This window comes from Engraulis encrasicolus, chromosome 14 (assembly GCF_034702125.1).
Source record: "Engraulis encrasicolus isolate BLACKSEA-1 chromosome 14, IST_EnEncr_1.0, whole genome shotgun sequence".
Lineage (NCBI taxonomy): Eukaryota > Metazoa > Chordata > Actinopteri > Clupeiformes > Engraulidae > Engraulis > Engraulis encrasicolus.
In genome coordinates, this window is record NC_085870.1 from 48,462,760 (window position 1) to 48,479,726 (window position 16,967).

The window sequence follows — 16,967 nt, forward strand, 5'->3', positions numbered from 1 at the left end:
CTCGCTCTCTTTCTCCTTCCATCCACCCATACCTGCTCTCCCTAATTTCCATCTCCTCTCTTCATCTCTCCATCCTGATATCTTCCTCTACCTCTCTCTCTCTCTCTCTCTCTTGATCTTTACCTCTCTACATCTTTCATCTTTCATCACACCTCTCTCTACACATCTCTTCATCTTTCACTGTCTCTTTACGTCTTCTTACTTCTCTGTCCCTCCCTCCGTACATCTTCACTTCTCCCTCTCTTCATCTGTTCATTCTGTATCCTTCTTCCTTCCAAGCCCTCCTCTTTCCCTCCCTTTGTCTCCCATCACCCATCACACGTAACCTCCATACACCAACACAGCGTGACAGAGCCCGGTACAGCAAGAGAACTACAGTTGAGCACGATATTATTAGCCCACCTCTTGATCACTCCTTTACAATGACCATTATTAATAAATATATGTTATTCTGGAAACAAATATCATAAGGGTTGGAGCAGGCGTCACCCAACAGTTTTTCTCCTCCTTTTAAGGGTGCTGACCAAAATATTGTAATACTGAAAAATGAAAAAAGGTCGCACCATGCATAGGCTTCTTTATTACACAGACGCGTTTCGGCGCTCTGCCTTCCTCAGTGTGCGAGGAAGGCACACTGAGGAAGGCAGAGCGCCGAAACGCGTCTGTGTAATAAAGAAACCTATGCATGGTACGACCTTTTCTCATTTTTCTGGAAACAAATATACCATGGAGACAGTGTCCAATAAGATGAATTTGGATTTTTCCAAATTGTTACAATGTCCTCAAACAAAAAACGGGAAAAATGACAAGGCCAAAATTATTAGCCCCCTGATCATCATTAATAGTCAATCAGGGTGCCATTTATGAACCAAAACTGACACCAGGCTCTTTGATTAGTTGTTCACTAGGTTGGCACATGTCCTACTAGGGTTTTTCCCATTGCAAATAGCTTAGCTATTCAATAAGTTGAATTTGGATTAGGATATAGTCCTCAACTGTACACTGCACAACACTACACTACAATACACTGCAGCAGGACAATACACTACACTGCACACATAAATACACTACACTACACTACACTGCACTACATTACACTATCCAGCATGCACCATTACACTACACAACACTACACTACCAAGCACAGCATTTCACTGCACTACACTTTACACATTACATTACACGACACTACACAGCACACCATTGCAGCACTACACTAGTGGAGAGCTACAACACACAGCTGGACACCACACAAACACTGCATTACACTGTACATAACAGCACTACACTACTACACAGTAATAACAATGCACTATATTGTACTGCTTAGCACTGTGCTGCACTGCACAGTACATCACAACACGATGCTACACGGCACTACACTACTGTACAATACTTTGCTTAGCACTGCACTGCATTCCACTGCACTGCATTCCACTACCCATCATGCATCCCTACACTACATTACACTGCACTGTACTACATTACACAGTACACCACAGCACTGTACTACATTACACTCCACAGCTGTAGAGCTACAGAGCAGAGCAGGGCACAGCTGGGGAGAGGCTTAGCCCTCTATATCTCCATCTCTGGGATGACTCTCACCAATCTGGCCTGTGCAGAGGAGAGAGAGGGAGAGAGAGAGAGAGCGAGAGAGACAGAGAGATATAGATGGATGGATGGAGGGTTAGAGAGTGTGGGGAGGAGGGGTAAGAGGTAAGATAAAGTGGGAGAAAGAGAGAGAGAGAGAGAGAGAGAGAGAGAGAGAGAGAGAGAGAGAGAGAGAGAGAGAGAGAGAGAGAGAGAGAGAGAGAGAGAGAGAGAGAGAGAAAAAAGGAGAGAAAGAGTGTAAAAGATAGCAAATGAGAAGGAGAGATTGTGGGTGGAAAATAGAAAGAGGGAGAAAAGAAGGAAAGAGATAGATGAGAGGATGAGAAAGTGATAGAATGAGAATAGGGTGAAAGAGAGGAATTGACAGTGAGAGAAAAGAAAGTGAAGGACAGGGGGATAGAGCGAGAAAAAGAGGGTAGGAGAGCACAGGGAAGAGAGAGAGAGAGGGAGAGAGGAGATAAATAGAAACAGAGAGAGAGAGAGAAAGAGAAAGGAGAGAAAGAGTGTGAAAGAACGGATGAGAGGGAGGGATCGTGGGCTGAAAAAAAGAAGGAGAGGGAGAAAAGAGGGAAAGAGCGAGGATGAAAAAGAGGGTAGGAGAGTGCGGGGGAGAGAGAGATAGAGAGAGAGAAAGGGAGGACGCTTCGAATCCTCTAACTGACCCATCACATGGCTCAGAGAGCTTAAAAGTGCTACACACACACACACACACACACACACACACACACACACACACACACACACACACACACACACACACACACGCACACGCACACGCACACACGCACACACACACACACACACACACACACACACTGTCCCATTGCTTCTTGGCCATGTGAGGTGGTCATCACCATATTGGTGGCTGTCGAAAGGTCAGGGAGTTCCCTGCCCCCGTCACTACAGGATTTATATTGCCGTGTGTGTGTGTCTCTGTGTGTGTGTGTGTGTGTGTGTGTGTGTGTGTGTGTGTGTGTGTGTGTGTGTGTGTGTGTGTGTGTGTGTGTGTGTGTGTGCGCGCGCGCTTGTGCGTATGTGTGTGGATAGTAAAGTAAGGGCACTAGGGACTTAAAATTGGAGTAAAATCCTACAAAATCTGCTCAGTTTGAACAGACGGCCTGTGTGTGTGTGTGTGTGTGTGTGTGTGTGTGTGTGTGTGTGTGTGTGTGTGTGTGTGTGTGTGTGTGTGTGTGTGTGTGTGTGTGTGTTTTAGGGAGAATGTGGGTTAAGAGAAACACTCCAGCTAACCTGTGGAAGACTGCAGGGCAATGTCATACTGATTAGTCAACACACACACACACACACACACACACACACACACACACACACACACACACACACACACACACACATACACACTTTGGCATGTATAAGGCAGGTGGCAGTGTGTGAGGGTTGTGTGTGTCATCATGAGAGGGAATAGAGGTGTAAATGTTGTGCATGTCCAGTATTGCATATTAGGGCTGTAAGTTATTTTATGCGGACATACAATGTCTGTCTACTAGTGGAAAGCGGTAACTATGTTTCACCCTCTCTTCCAACATGACAGTCATTTATGCATTACTGCATCTTCTGAGTTTTGGGACTGGCAATAAAAGGGGCAATGAATATATTTTTACTCTACAGCTCCGCGACCAGCCCAGGACCCCTCTGTGACCCACTTTTGGGTCCTGACTCCAGTCCCGACACACCAGGTAAAACACATTGGTGTACAATACAGTATCTGAGGGTACACTGAACTGTTGTATGTGTTTACAGACAAAGGAAAAGTGGAAGTAAAAACAAAACCTGCCATTGTTTCCTTCCAACACAAACGTCACTGAGTAACTGGTCTACAGTCGCTATAGAGCGATGCACCTGATTTTGCGCTGGTTCTTCTTGGGTTTTTTCAGTAACAACAACCTCTAGCCACCTCATCAGGTACAATGGAATAACTGGTGTTACTATGATGTAATATCATGTACCGTATTAGCCCGAATATAAGACGATCCTGATTATAAGACGACCCCCCATTTTCAGGCTCATGTTTTGGGGAAAAAAGTTTTTTGAAGACTTAATTTTGTTTCACATTTGAAACTTTTCTCAAAATGCAGTTTTTAATTTGTTGGAAAATCTGAGGCTTTTTACAAAGAACAAATTTGACAATATAATTTTCATGGAATTTCCATGATATAAGACCACAGATGGCTACTCATATCCTTTTCCTTTCTTTACTCACTTCACCTGTCAAGCGCCAATAGGCTACAGCCGTCTGGGCCCGCCTGTTTAAAGTGCGACGCAACATAGCCTACATTCAGAGTCTGCGCCAGCCAGGCAACCAGTCCAGTAGAGATAGGCAATCTATTGTGCAATGCACAGATTTTGCGAAATGCTTCGTTGACAGCAATATCTAACCAGCAGCCGTCTCGCCAATCCGTTCATTTCATGCATCCAAAGTTTTCCGTTGGACTAGAAACCGAACGTGACCAAAGGCAGATTGACGCATTGCACTTGAAACCCATGCGCTGCCTATCAGGACCACGTTAACATTTAAAGTCCGATTGATATTCATTTCGTACCAAGGGTAAAACTCCTAGTGATTTTATATGAACAAGACAATCTCTTGCCCTAACCATTATTCTGTGTTGTTGCATCGTTGCGAGGCATAGGCCTATCGTCGCTTTGTCGCGCACACACAGATGACCATTGATTGGCTTATGACAGCATCCAAAACTTAGCCTACAGGTTGTTCGTCAAATCACCCTTCATTTCTTTAGTTCTAGTGGCGTTATCGGCTGACCAGAGAGAACGACCAAAGCTTTCCTGATGAGACTGTAAAACCAAACACAAATAAAAGCAGAGCAACAAGCCGCGATTGACTTGTGTTTTTCCCCTTGCACTGTCGTCCGCATCGCGTTGACATTGATAGACGTGCGGTGCAACTGTCATAACGAAACAAGCATCTGCAAATTTGATATGGACAAAACAATCTCTTAACCCATCCATTATTGAGTTTTGTGGCATTGTTGTGAAGCATAGGCTAATGGCCGAATTCAGGTTAAGTTTAAAAAAAAAAAAAAAAAAATTATTATTATTATTTTTTTTTTTACTTTTTTCTCTAGCGCGCGGAAATAAGACGACCCCCCTTTTTAGAGTACTATTTTTAGAACAAAAACCACGTCTTATATTCGGGCCAATACGGTAATATAATGTGCTGATGCTGTACTTCCCCCGTAAATTGACTTCTGCTTTTACTTTGGCCTCCTCTGTTGAAGGGAGATGTGTCGGGTCAAACTGACTCACTAACTAATGAATGATGTTATAATATGAGAATTTGTGTTTGAAATTTTTATTGTAATCTGTCACGGGTCTTGGTGAGGTCATGTGACCCGATAATCAGCTATTTCACCCGTGGGAGGTATGCGAATGTCAAAGTGAACCAGACGAAGTACAAGCGAAATGCTTTGTCCACTGAAATAAAAATGCAGCAAGATTAAGTCCACCAACCAGTAGGGCATTCGTCTACCATGCCGCTGACCCGGGTTCGATTCCCAGCCCGGGTCCTTTGCCTGCCCTTCCCCGTCTCTCTCTACCCACTTGCTTCCTGTCACCACCTTCACTGTCCAATCATAAATAAAGTCAAAAAGACCACAAAAATATCTTTAAAAAATAAAATTAAGTCCACCAGTGTGCAGTGATTCCTCGTTTCCCTTGACTTTCTAACTAATCGGCTGCTTAACACTAGCTGTAACGTCATTACAATGTCGTAGAGGAGATTCGACAGTGAGTCCGATTGCCGGCGATTCTAACTGCATCAAATTGTTACTACACACTGCAGTGCCCTGGCTTGGCTACATGGCTGTGCGTGTGTGTTTGTTTGTGTGTGCCTGTGCTTATGGTTGCGGTGACAAAACCTATGCCTGTGTCTGTGTGTAGAGTGTGTATGAGAGAGAGAGAGAGAGAGAGAGAGAGAGAGAGAGAGAGAGAGAGAGAGAGAGAGAGAGAGTGTGTGTGTGTGTGTGTGTGGGAGAAGAGCATGACAGAATGTCAGCTACAGGAGTGATTGTCTTGACGCACCCAGACAGATAGACAGACAGACAGACAGACAGACAGACAGACAGACAGACAGACAGACAGACAGACAGACAGACAGACAGACACACACACACACACACACACACACACACACGAGGAGTGAGTCATTAGTAGAGTTGCCACGGTCAGCGACGCCCAATAATACCTTGCTCCACCAGGGGGCATCATGCACACACACACACACACGCACACAGACAAAACACACACACACACACACACACACACACACACACACACACACACACACACACACACACACACACACACACACACAACTGGCCTCAGACAAAAACACACACATACACACACACACACTTTCTGCAGGTACTTTCACATTACCATTACACATAACTAGGGATGCAAATTATCGATTAATTCATTAATCATTAGTTGATAGCCTTATCAATCGACTTACGATTAATTGATAAGCAGCGTTTTCCCCCCATAATCTCAATGTTTCTTGAAAAAAAAACTACTAAATCTAATTTTTTTTATTAATTAATGTATAAAAAATACCAGATTTAAATTAATTCTATTTCAATTCTTTAATCCAAAGGTGATTTAAATATTCCCACTATTCACACCCCTCTTCACGCACACTATTCACATGCCCATTTCACCTGGGTCTCTTGTCAGCTGAAATTTCGATTAATTGCGATTAATGTTTTTTAATCGATTAACACAATAATCGATTAAAGTCGATTAATCGTTTGCTTCACTACACATAACATGAATGAACTCACACGCAAACACACACACAGACACAGACATACACACAGCAGTGCGAGACATAACAAGAGGAGTTTCTCAACACTCATCTTGCGCAGTTGCGTGGAGAAACACCCTGACTAACATCACACACACGTCATTCATACACAAACACACACAGTAACACACACACACACAAACACACACACAGTCACACACACACATTCACACACACACACAGTAACACACACACACACAAACACACTCACTCGTCATTCATACACACATATTCATACACACATATTCACACACACACACACACACACACACACACACACACACACACACACACACACACACACACACACACACACACACACACACACACACACACACACACACAGTGCAGGCTACGTGATGGCTGGGGACAGTCCCCTTGTCTCTTCGTATGATGTCAGCGTTGCAGCTTCACTTTCTGAGCTTCCTGTGCAGGTTGTGAAATGTGTCATTTGTGTCGCCACAGCAACCATCCTGTCGCCATGGCATTGTGGAGTGGAGCGGCGTGGCGTTGAGAGGAGACTACAGTGTGGTGTGGCGGCTACATTTTCACTTCTGCGTGACCCTGACAAGGCGAGGACAAAGAGTGTGTCCACGTGTCTCACAGACACACTCTCACACACACGCATGCACACACACACACGCACGCGCGCACACACACACACACACACACACACACACACACACACACACACACACACACACACACACACACACACACAAAACATACAAAGCCAAAGATCCTCAATTCTAAGTGACACACACAGACACTTTGAGACATGCATGTGGCCCACAATCTTAACGTCCTGGGCCAAGCCAGCTCAACTAGCCGACAACTAGCCAAGACGGGCAGATCATTTCAGAGAAAGACAGACAGACAGACAGACAGAAAGACAGACAGACAGACAGACAGACAGACAGACAGACTGCTCAACTCAGGGAGAGACAGACAGACACACACAGGCAGCCAAACAGAGATAGACAGACAGAAAGCTCATCTCAGAGACAGACTAGCAGAAAGCTAATCTATGAGAGAGACAGACAGAAAGATCATCTCAGAGAGACAGACTATCATCTATGACAAAGTTTAGGCCCAGAAGAGACAAGACTGCTGTGAGCCTTTCATTCAGAAACACACACACACACACACACACACACACACACACACACACACACACACACACACACACACACACACACACACACACACACACACACACACACAGTATATGGCATTCCTGAATGTGACATTACATGCCTGAAACACACACACACACAGACACAGTCACACACAACATGCCTGGCATGCCAGCACTGCATTCTTTCCAGGTATTCCACCATCTCCTCTCCCCACATCACAACACTGAGGTGGCAACCCTCCTCTACACCCCCTTACCTCTTCTCCTCCTCTACTCTCCTACTTCTCTTCCTCCTCCTCCTCCTCCTCCCATCTCCTCACCCCTACTCCCTTCATTCTCCATTTCCTCTACTCCTCGCCTCACCTTCTTCTCCTCCTACAATCTCCTCTCCCCTCCCTCTACTCGTCTCCTTCTCTCCTCTCCTCTCCTCTCCTTTCCTCTCCCCTACCATTACCACTCCACTCCTCTCCTCTCATCTCTTCTCCTATCCCCTCTCTCTTTTCTTCTCTCCTCCTCCTCTCCCATTGCCTCTCCTCTCCTCCTCTCCCCCCTCTCTCTTCTCCCCTCCCCTTCTCCCATTACCACTCCTCTCCTCTTCCAATCTTCTCTTCTCCCATTATAGCTGGGTTTCTTAGCGTCCAAAAAGGGCCTAATCGTTACGCGCTGGATAGAAGCACCAAAATCGGTGTAGACCTTCCTTAGGGTGTTCTCCATCATTTCAGAAGGGGTGCCCCAAATTTCAATGTCATTAAGGTCATTTTTATGGGGTAAATCCAAGATGGCTGCCCAAAACCAGCCAAAAGTAGTAAAATGCTGTACTGCCTGGACATAATGGTGTTATGGGCCAATCCACCTATTTGTGTGTGATGTATACAAACTGAACTTTGAAAATATGTGCAAAACTTACCATAAAAACAATGTTATATATGTCTTATTTAGATTCAAAAACAGGAAAATCATAAAAAACCATGTCAGAATGAGATCACTCTACAATTGAGAGCTCATTTCTGGGTATTTAGGTATTGAACCAACATTCATTAAGAGTTTTACAAATTTGCAGTTGGGTCATATCTATAACATCCAAAAAAGAAAATTGTGGTTAGAAAATTTAGGGGAGAAGAGATAAAAACCCTTGAAACTGGGCCACACATAACTGTCCCAATGTTAGCATGCTAGCATTAGCAGGTTCAGACACTCAGTCTGCTCTTCAGATAAAGATGGCAAACAACAATTTTAATCCCACTTACACATGCGCGCACACACACAAACTACTACTACTTCCTTAGGACCCCCTCAATGATTTAACCCTAGGAGTCCAACTGAAATATATTCATATCAATCAAGTCAATAATATAGGCTATGTACATATCAAGTGTCAGTGACAGCTGTCAAATGACAAATGTATGCTGATTAATGTTCAGATATGTATATTGCAGTCCTAAGTGTACAATGGAGTGATAAGGGCATTTATGCTTAGGAAATTATGAATAATCAATATGCAATACACCATACATACAGTATATTGACAGATACTTTGTTTTAAAAGAGCAAAATGGTAACATGTCTGTTTTTCCATCTACTTTTGGCTTTAATCTAGATGACATGTTGGCTACCTAACCACTTAATTTATTGTTTGCTCGTTATTTTTTTATTTGTGGGTGTGGTCCTTTGTTTAAAACATGTCTGCCTGCCTTCCCTCTCTCACATAGGCTACTAAAATAGTCTTTCAAAAACTTAAAACAACAGCATGTGGAAATCCTATTGGCTTTGGAGGGCTAACGTCTATAAGACTATACTGTACTCTACTGTATTGCACTGTACTGTACTGTACTCTACTATACTGTACTGTACTGTAATGTGATATACCGTACTGTACTCTACTGCACCGTGCAGTATGCTACTGTACTGTACTGTACTGTACTGTACTGTACTAGACTGCACCGTACTGTATGCTACTGTACTGTACTTAACTAGACTCCACCGTACTTTATGCTACTGTACTGTACTTTACTTTACTGTACTGCACCGTACTGTATGCTACTGTACTGTACTGTATTGTACTGTACTGTACTAGACTGCACCGTACTGTATGCTACTGTACTGTACTTAACTAGACTCCACCGTACTTTATGCTACTGTACTGTACTGTACTTTACTTTACTGTACTGCACCGTACTGTATGCTACTGTACTGTACTCTACTGTGCTTTATTATACTGCACCATTCTGTATGCTACTGTACTGTACTGCACTCCACTGCACTGCACTGTACTGTACAGTACAACTATAGAACTGAAACATGTAGAGCGGTGGTGCTCAAACTGTGGTACGCGTACCACTGGTGGTACTTGAGACATCTCTGGTGGTACTTGGAATACCATTATGAACCTCTCCTGTACTGACTGGCAAAAGTGAATATGGAAGGCCTTTACTGCGATATTCTAATGTTGGTTGTCAAGGTGGTACTCGGAGAGCTCAATATTTTCTCAGGGGGTACTTCACACAAAAGGTTTGAGAACCACTGATGTAGAGCATTCTGAGGACATGTACAATATTATGCAAAACGGTGTAGTGGGAATGAGTTATGTTACTGTTACCACTCAAAATCTTGAAGGTTAAAAAAAGTCGTGTGGCATTTTGTTTGGGGGGGGGCGGGGTATGATCGACTATTCTTCCGCCCAGTCTATTTATGTGCCTTGCATATCAAGAAAATGAGTCCAGGTAATGATTTACTTTCATATGAGAAGTGTTGTTCTATATAGATATTTCTCCTATGGGTAAGGGTGGCAAAAGACCTACAGTACATGTTGTCCATCAGCTGTCAGTTTTGATAGCAGTTTAAGTACTCAATGATTACTGAGCTAACTAATACAACTTTTGACACAAGTACTAGGTGAGGACTTGTCTGCAAATAAACATTTTTTTTTATCTCTGTCTTCTTACTCAACATACACTAACAAATCATTCCCATTTAATTTCAACTCAACCCATACTCTCCCCTACATCTACCCCTATATTCACTAATCTCTAATCCCATTCTAAACATCACTGAAATCCTCTCACAATATGCACTTCTAAAAATATAGAATTAGGTGATCTTATGGGGTTCTTCATACATATGGAAAGGTCCTGTCCTTTACCCTCTCTCATACAAATAAAATACGTATATCTGTTATGGAAATTAGAGGATGGGGAACCTGCTACCTAGGGCATCTTGCACTGACACTATCCCATTCAAATCGAGCATTAGCAGCAGTCTATTCTCACCATAGTTTTAGTGTTGGCAATGCTCATTTTAATTCAGACCAAGAATCTTCTCAAATCGTTCACAATGTTACATGCTGTCAAGCAACGTAAGCACAGACTCACCCATACTTTCACACTATGTACATTTTGTAGTTTTATCAATCTGGTCTAGCAGGCTACCCTTGCTTCATCTCTTCTGAGGACTATATTAACATTGTCAGCTAAGTATAATGTCATGTAATAACAATGTAATGCGTTACCAACATGACATATTGTATATGACATGGTAGACATTTTTTTTTCAAGGGGCACCCCTTCTAGGATATCTTCAAATCAGTCAAGGAACACGTGTACCGAATTATATGCTTCTATCCAGCGCGTAACGATTTCTCGGCTTACAGCCCCTACTATTACCACTCCTCTCATTCCCTCACATCATCTCCACCCCCCACATGCCTCTCTATCTCTCTCTCCTTCATCCATACCCTTCCCTCTCTGTCTCTCTCTCTCTCTCATCCCTACCGTTCTCTCTCTCTCTTTTCCTCCCCTTCCTCTTCCCCTCCACCTCCTCTCATTTCCTCTCCAACACGGTCGTAAACACAGGTAATTGTGCCGTGTCCACTCCTAGCCACACTGCATTCTCTCTACCCCTCTCATCCCCACTTTTCTCTCTGCCTCTCTTTTCTAGCGACACTGCATTCTCTCTCTCCACTTCTCCTCCTCCCCCCCCCTTACTCCTAGCAGCATTCTCTCCCTCTCCTCCCTCTCTCTCATCCCTCTCTCTATCCCCTGTTCTCTCTCTTTTTCTCTTACTCCTCTCTCTCTCTACCTAGCCACGCTGCATTCTGCTTGTGCGCGTCGTTCAGCAGCCGCCACCAGACAAGCCGCAACACACACACACACACACACACACACACACTCACACACACACTCACACACGCACACACCAGACAAGCCGGAACACGCTAATAAGACCTCAATTATTTTCCCTCCCGCCCAACGAGTCGGGAGTGACTGACTGACACACACACACTGACACACACACACACTCAGCAGTCACCAGTTAGCGCCCGTCGCTCACACCACAGACGCTAATCACAATATTGGTCCTCAACTTGCCATCTTCACACAGCAACTCACACACACACACACACACACACACACCACAGCCGCTAATCACAATATTGGTCCTCAATCTGCCATCTTCACGCCAGACTACACACCAAATGGTGCTAAACCGTTCAGCAATGCTCCACACACACACACACACACACACACACACACACACACACACACACACACACACACACACACACACACACACACACACACACACACACACACCAGGATGAAGGACGGACACCTTTACAGCATCACTGCAAGTTCCAGCATTCCAACACACACACACACACACACACACACACACACACACACACACACACACACACACACACACACACACACGGATGAGGGACAGACACCTTCCAAGACACACGCATGCATGCAGGCAGGCAGGCACGCACACACACAGGATGAAGGACGGACACCTTGACTGTAACTGCAAGTTCCAGCATTCCAACACACACCCCTAATTATATTATTGTGCAAAAAAATCTGTTGCACATTTTTGTTATATTACAATTATAACAAAGTTATAGCAATTATGCAGCGTGTATAATTGTGTGTTATTAAGAAAAGTTGATGAATAGCAGGCCACAAGGACACCCTCCAGGCTGCATTCCAACACACACACACACACACACACACACACACACACACACACACACACACACACACACACACGGCACCAGCAGCACATGAGCCGGCCGTCACGTGAGCAGCAGAATTTCAATTCCCTTTTATGAATGGTGAACAATTATCCACAATAAAAGAGATTTTTTTTAATGATGAAATACCACAATGATGTGTTATAACAGTTTATAGCAGAGCTATAGCCATGATTGTTGTGATTAAATTCAATTGTATGTAATCTGTGTGTAATAACAGATTGAGTTGATAAAGTTGCTGTTTGGGGATCCTCTCAAGAGAAGACAATATTCCCGCTAAAAGGGGGGCGTCACAGCGTGTGTGTGTGTGCGTGTGCGTGTGTGTGTGTGTGGCGTTGGCACTGGTTCGGGTAGGAATGCCAATAGGGTAGGAATGTCTGGAATACATGAATAGCCAATCGGCGGGAGCGGGCAGGGCACCACGCCTCTCCACCTCCATACCCGCTCGGCTACATGCTGCCACAGAGAGAGGGGCACCAGGTTCACCTCGGCTATCCTCTCCTCACCTCCTCTCTCAAGCCGAAACCTATTTGAAGTCCTCTCTCCTATTCTCACCTCCTCTCCTCCCGAAAGGGGATACCCGGGCCAGTTCACCTCCTCTATCCTCTCCTCCATCATGGACAGACCAATTTGACCTCCCCTTCCCTACCCTCCTCTCACATGTGGGTCACGGCTCCCACCGTCGGTCAGGATCCCGCCGACTCTACAAACGGAGTTTTGACAGACGGCCCGCTGCATTCCACCAGCTGATGACGAGACGAGACTGCTGTGTCTATTCTTGCAGCAGCGACCGACACAGCTGAGCAGTGAGAGCCGAGCTAGCGTTTGTTACTACTAGACACCTCACCTCCACACAAGACAAAATAACTCACGCACACAATTAACACCGTTATCACGGCGACATTATTCGACCAACACCGATGACGGCTCAACTTCACACTGGTAGTTGTCCGCCGAATTGAATTGCATGGTACGCACGAGCACGGCGCGTGAATCAGAGCTGGGGCTGGCAAGCAGACGTTCCAAAAAAGCTCGCGACCTAACTTAATTAGCGCGAGCAGCAAACGCTAGCTCTTCCCCCTTTGCCTCTACAGCAAAACAGGACAGTCACTCACAATAGTCACTGCTTTTTTATTTAAATTATATCACCTAAGTGTTACCGTCTCACTCTCTTGACGGAATATGATAAAACGGACGGCCAGGTGACGCTATATCTTCGCGTTTACTGTTAGCACAAAGAGTGAGCTAAAATGTGTAAAAGAATCGGGCTAGCAAGCTGTCAGAATCTTACATGGCATTGGGCAAAAATACTCGCTAATGTTAGGTGATTCACCGCCGAACAACTACCAAGAGCTAATTGCGGTCTCGGCCAAAATAATTAAGCATATGCCAGTAACATTGTCACAGTCTATCAAAAACAGCTTCCTTTGTAAGCAAGACCGCAAATCCACATCGACACGTCTCTGTTGTGTCGAAATATCAACCCGAGCCGATCATGTAGCTCCCGAGCTAGGTTTACAGGCTAACAGTAGCTAGCCAGCTACCTTTGACATGTTATTGCCAGCAGGATTCAGCTTTAACCGCAAACACAAGAACGTGCTAAGTTGTCTGGAAAAATGCCATCCGTCTGTAAGAGTTGCAAATCACCAGTAGGCTAGCCAGCTAGGAGCCCAACACTCGCTAGCTGACAAGCAAAATAGTTGTCTGTCTGGCTGGCTGGATTTAAGTTCAGAGAGGGCTTCGCTGTTAGACCGTATAGCGAGCGAGCGTTTACCTGTGGTGTCCCCGTGTGCCCTGCTCCTAAACTCCCTCGGCCTGTCATCCACACTCAATCCCCAACCCTTCAGTGCGACCCACCTCCGCCAAAACAGCCCTCCATTCCGTAGGCCTGCTCTCTCTCCAACTTCAATCCCCCCTCAGCTGCTAACGTTAGAACTACACTTACCCTGGCCGTGTCAGCGGGCTGTCTGGCAGCTCGGGATGAGTCCAAATAGAAATATGTAGGTGTCCCTCCTTTGCTTTCTTCTATATGGCGGGGAAAGTTCCCTTTCTTGCAGGCGGGGAGTTTTGTCTGTGTGTCGGTCTGCTCGCCGGTGTGTCCGTGGCGGCTGGCTGGCGGGCGGGCGACCCTCCTTCAGTTTCTCTCTGCCGTACAGCCTTTCTCTCACCATTCAACATCCGGGCACTGGCAGCCTGCTCCGCGCCCGGAACTACTTTAGATTAACCGGAGAACGCCTCTCTGTTTGGATGATTGTAAGCTCGCAGCGCATCGGCTTTGCTTTGGACAGCAACAACAACTAGTACCCCCAGTCTCCTGCATGTCATGTCCACACTCACACTGCCTTCCTGTACACATCATGACACAACATTGTTGCTTGCTACTAACAATGAATAGTTTTACAGCAAAGCAACAACAACAACAAAAGCAACAACAATCACAACATATTCAATGTTATAGGCTAGTTACATTGCTAATAACATTGTAACACTAGGCCTACAATAGTAACGCTATGACAATAAATAACAGCACTGAAAGTCATTATAAATTCCTTTATTCTTGCATTCTGTTTTTACTTTTTTGTCTTGTCATATTGTGCTATTCCATTTCATTGCATTCGATTTAGGCCTATTCTGTTTTAATCTACCGTGGTCTTTTTCCATTCTATTCTATTCTATTCTATTCTATTCTATTCTATTCTATTTTATTGTTCTCTATTCTCATCTAATTAACCTCTCAGCTAAATAGATCTACACAGACATCCTGCTAGAGTAGATCTTGATGTTACGGAATTAGGCTATAGCCTATACGATCGCATCCAGTATGTATCTTTTTAAGGACTATTATTACTGTGTGTGTGTGTGTGTGCGCGCGCGCGTGCGTGCGTGCCTCTGTGTCTGTGTGTGTGCACTTTCTCACGCGAACCCCGGACAATTGGCGCCATACGGCAGCCTCCAGAGCTGGTGTATGAATGTGTGTGTGTGAGTGTATTTGAGAGCACTTTGAGTCAACTTTATAGTTCTGATATTGCATGTAGTATGTATGTTGCACCACATCTATTCTACATTCTATTCTATTCTATTCTATTCTATTCTAGAATGGCAATGACAAAGTTGTGCATCGTAGTGCATTACTAAAGGCTCTATGTTATGTCATAGTAGTGTTGTACTATGGTAGTTCACTTTTCTTTTCTTTTTTTAAAGATATTTTTTGGTCTTTTTGACTTTATTCATGACAGGACAGTGAAGGTGGTGACAGGAAGCGAGTGGGGAGAGAGAGACAGAGAAGGGTCGGCAAAGGACCTGGGCCGGGAATCGCACCCGGGTCAGCTGCATGTTAGACAAGTGCCCTACCGGTTGGCCAAGGCAGGGCCGGTAGTTCACTTTTCAAGGACTATTACAGCCTTCCCCTGGTGGGAGTATGGGGCTACGCCATTTCATAATTGCATACAGTGGGCCTATACTCCCACATGGTCAACACCTAATGTCACAGCAGAGATTCAAAGAGTATCAGCTTTGAAAACAGTGAAGAGTGAGACTTATTTAGTCTCTCTGGTCACACACACCTCACTGTTTACTAGCCTACCTGATGTCACATTTATACGAGCGATGTAACTGATTCTGTGCTGGTTGGATAAAATGTGGAGGTATTCTATCCACCTCATTAGGTACAATGGGATAATTGGTGTAACTGCTATGTAATACCATGTGCTAGTGTTGTACTTACATATTCATGTCTACTTTTACTCTGGCCATCAACACACACCTAATGCCAGCAGGGCCGGATTATGGGGGGTCTGGGCTTGGGCGCCAGGAGTTTGCTGCTGATTGCCGTCCCTGCCCAATTCAGGTCACTCTTCTTGCTCGGATCTCTTCAGATATGCCCTATAACAGTATCATACGATCCTAGAGAATAGAGGCCCAGTTGGACATCTCAACTGGTATCGGCATCTCGCATCTGCATCGAGTTTGCGAAGGGCCCCCTCCTGGGCCCCTGGACCCTTGGACACCAGCCCCACTGGCCCAGTCCATAACACTTCACTTTTTTACCTGATGTCACAGTTTATGTGCAATTAGTTACATTGTCTTCTGATCGTCAGATGTTCCCTGTGGCTTATGACCTGTTGTCAGTGCACCTATTCTACTGTAATGCAATGGGGCAGCCGTGAGTAATGGTTACAGAGTTGGACTGTAGATCACAGGGTTCTAGGTTCAAATCCCCACCCTTACCAATCCCTTCCTCCCTCCATGGCTGAAGTGCACTTGAGCAAGGCACATATCCCCACACTGCTCCAGGAACTGTAACCATAACTGTAAGTTGCTTTGGATAAAAAAAAGTGTATAAG

The 16,967-nt window shown here is 44.8% G+C and overlaps 1 protein-coding gene across 1 annotated transcript in view; it reads right to left on the bottom strand.

The window, feature by feature from the left end:
• The window catches only part of foxj3 (forkhead box J3), a 71,767-nt gene extending 56,981 nt beyond the window's left edge, over window positions 1–14,786 (bottom strand). Inside the window, exon 1 of the mRNA XM_063216017.1 lies at window positions 14,570–14,786. The gene's annotated coding sequence lies outside the window, so the exon portion shown is untranslated. The remainder of the gene's footprint in view (window positions 1–14,569) is intronic.
• Window positions 14,787–16,967: the final 2,181 nt, after the last annotated feature.